General features: G+C 46.1%; 1 long non-coding RNA gene across 1 annotated transcript; it reads right to left on the bottom strand.

Annotated features, from left to right (window-relative positions):
• Positions 1-204: 204 nt before the first annotated feature.
• Positions 205-2908, bottom strand: LOC309677162. Its single transcript, XR_014269662.1, has 4 exons — positions 2725-2908; positions 2609-2638; positions 1749-1877; positions 205-416 (listed from the first exon to the last, which is right to left on the bottom strand). It is a non-coding gene; the product is annotated as an uncharacterized lncRNA (long non-coding RNA).
• Positions 2909-3702: the final 794 nt, after the last annotated feature.

Here is a 3702-nt window from a genome sequence, read left to right on the forward strand (position 1 = left end):
ATGACATTCCACATTCGGTAACTGTGCCTGATACAAATGACGACACTTGGCTCTGCTTGTTATACAAAGTTTTAATTGCCGTGGACAGATTTAATTGCTGTTTACAGGTTTAATCCACCTACTCGCATTAACACTGAGCAAAGATTCTGATTCGTAATAGCCATTTCTTGCCCCCTTTCCCCCCCAGCCCCTCCTGGCCGCCCGGGCGCTCTTCCCTAGAGCACGCCTTTGTGGGATTTCCACGGGTCAGGGCAGCGGCATTTGCCGTCCGGAGACAAACCCGACTCACTTCTCACGATGTTGCCGCAGTCCTGCTTCCCCTTGACCCATTTCAAGAATTCTTCCAGACTCTCTTTAAAGCGCGTGAAATTTGTTTGTGTCATCTCTGAACATCTACTGTTGTTGGACGAAGGTTCCTAAGGGAAAGCAGCAGATACCGATGCACGAGTTATGAAGGAATTCCACCCAAAAGCTGCACGTTCTCCGTGGCTTCCTCAGCTCACTGGGATGGAGGATGAAGCCGGCTAGCTGCCCTTCACCGGCCCCAAACCATTTCACACAATTCCTACAAACCATTAGTCAAATAGTGCCCTGCTATTTGTCTTTGACTTTCCCGGTACTGCAATTTTTTCTGTTTTTTTTTTTTGGGGGTGGGGGAGGGGGGTGGGGGAGTTATCTGCCAAACTGGAAGAAGAGAAGTCAGGTCAAAGCATCTCTTTCATAACGTCGGAGCACTGGGGACAGAGCGGGAGCGCGGGATGCACGGCAGGAGCCCGGCAGCATCCCGGCGCTCTCAGCGCTGAGCCGAAGAGGATCCAGTTGGAGCAGTGCGGAGCTCCGCGTGCATTTGGTTGGGCAATAGATTTAGACAGGGCTGCAGTAATCAGCAAATTGATGCGTGTCTGGTTTTCTTCCTGAAGCCTGCTTCTCCGATTCAGGGAAATACCTAAGCACAGTCATTGCTGCAAGTACAGCCGCTGGCAGCGCACGTGCAAACCCTCCTTTCTACCCCCTTATTTTCTCGCTCTTTCTCTCTTCTCTGTTCAGAAGGCAGATTCCTTTCTCTGTAGTGTTCCTGGTCTGTATCTTTTCTGCTATTAATTGCCCTTTTCTTCCTGAAGGACAAGCTCTACAGGTCATTATTAACTGCACCTCACAAATAATCTTCACTACTGCAGCTCTAAATGAACTATATTAATATAGTCCGTTCAAGAATGACTTTGTGCACGACAGACAAACCTTGATGTCCCTCCTCGAGGCTGCAGCTGGGCCAAAATTAAACATTTTGGGATTTTGTTTGCTAACAAATCCCAAAACTTTGACTCAGAATTTACCAAAAAGTGAGCCAAAAGTTAAGTGACAGGTGAAGTCTCACTGAACAACTTCCACTGATGTTCCTTCACTTACTACCTTAGGGGAAGTTAACTTTCAGGGAAAATTGATGGGGTTTTTTTAAATCATAAGGACGGTTCTTGATGCTTTCTCAGCAGATCTCTAGATTTGTTTAAAGATTCATGCCTTATCCTCCGTCCTGTGCCAAAACGAAGGCGAAGGCGTTGGTGTGGCCCAGGAGCTGGGGCAGCGTTGCCCAGCGGGAGGAAGGGCCGGCCCTGGCTCTCCAGCTGCCGGCTCGCACGACCCCGCGACCGGGCATTGGAACAAAACCACCCGGGGTGAAAAACCTGCATGAATCGACAGCTACGAGAAAATATTTGAAACTCAACTCCAATGAATAGTAAAAAGCTTACCTTCAAAATGGGACAGGTTTTTTCCAGCTGTATCATATCTTTTTCAACTGTCTTCATGCACCTGCATGTGGGTATCTTTTTTAGTTCTTTAATAAAGTTTTCGGTGTTGTAACGCGCACAACTTTTGTTCTAGGAGAAAAAAGGAAAATAAACAGTGTTTTAGTTTGCAACCAGAAAGCTTTTCTTTATAAAAAGAACTTTTGATAAATCGTATCACATATGCTATTACTTTTGTCTGGAAATCTTAATTTCTTTTATCTGATTTCCCTCTTATACCTTCTTTTAAGAAGTCATGTTATAAGGACAGTCTTCATAACTACTATAACTGGAAACTTTGCAATAACAAAGGTCTAGTTTCTGTCAGTGGTGAACGTGGCAACATTGGGAATTTGATTCAATTCCATCTAAGTTGGAGAGTGATTTTTTTTCTTTGCCTCGGAAGCAGGACACTTACAGAGAGCCGCTTTAACCATTTCTTCTTTATATTGCCAGTCGTTTGGAGACCAGGCTTTACAACCACCAACAGAAATTCCTCCAGAAAAGCATTAAAAAGAATCCACAAAACTGGAGGTGGGGCATACTATGTATCTTTGTTAGCAATTAGAATGGGTTATTAGCCACAGTCCCGGAAGCTTTTAAAAATATGACATTGCATTGGAGTTTCGGAACAGCGGGAGGAGCACAATCGCCTCTAAGCGGACAAGAGCGAGGTCGAGCCCTGGGCTCCCCGGCCCCGTCTCACCTGGCATTTACATCTTGCCTTTACATGTCCTCAGACCTGCTACACCCGCGCTTACGGGCCAGGTTCCCTTTGGAGACTCTGACCCATAATAATAGAGTAGTAAACAAGAGCTTCTTACCTTTATGTGAAGCGGTTTGAAGAACGGCTCCTGAAAACAATAGAAACCCGTTAGTTACAAATTGGAACTCATCTCAAAGAGCAAATCTGGGGTGGGGGGAGTGGAAAACAATTTACATCTATGGACTCATTTTCAGCTTCAAGTAAGCAGAGCATCTCGTCAATTATTGCGGATTTCGTCTTGTTCTGCAGACGCGGCGTTTCCTTCAGAGGCAGAAAGTAACTGGACACCCCAGAGCTAAACAGGAACAAGAACAAGTGAAGATACATTTTAAAGGTGGTGTACTGGGGGAGCTCGACCTTTTTTCTCTGAAACGGGCTTTGAATGCAAGCTCGTCTCTCTTGGCAGTTACTAAGCTGGCTTATATAGAGAAGCTGACGTGATGTGCAGGATGTGATTGCTATCTTATCTCATTCATAAATCATTAAGATAGGAAAGAGACAACAACTCGAGCAATCGAATTAGCGGTATATCTGATCTGAGAAACATTTATGATTAATGTTCTGGTGAACTTCCTAAAGCTTCTAGCTCCGGAGCAGCGCTTCGATGCAGGCAAGCGCAATGCACAAGGGCACTAATCACGTACGCGGTACTGTAAAAGAATAGTAATATCTGCAGAAATTATTCTACTTGTAGTAACACAGCCATGAAGCCGATTGTTTTCCATCAGATTTCCATCCCATATTGCTGTAAATTATTGCAGTTTAAAGATTTCGGTGCCCCTGGAGCTAAGATCAGCCGGAGATGGAGCCCGCGGGGATGAATCAATCCTCTCCGTCTCTACAGCGGGACTCGGGCAGGCATGTGGGTGCGGGGGGGGGGCACGGACGCGCGGAGCAGCCTGGCAAAACTGGCTACTTTTCCACGGCCAGTATCTTTTCTCTGACCTGAAAAGAAAACCAAAAAGTTGTTTGTTCGTCGTAATGAGTAAGTGCGAGGGCTGGATTGTACCCCGACCTAATTAATTTTCACAACGGTGCTGTGCAGATCTTCAATCTCAGCTGTCAGCTCCTTGTTCTCAGCGGGGGGGGGGGGGGGAACATTCGTCCCTTCGTTAGTGATACTCGGGCCCTTACGTAGCTGAACTTCACCAC

This window comes from Vanellus vanellus, assembly GCF_965231255.1.
Source record: "Vanellus vanellus genome assembly, chromosome: 13".
Classification (NCBI taxonomy): domain Eukaryota; kingdom Metazoa; phylum Chordata; class Aves; order Charadriiformes; family Charadriidae; genus Vanellus; species Vanellus vanellus.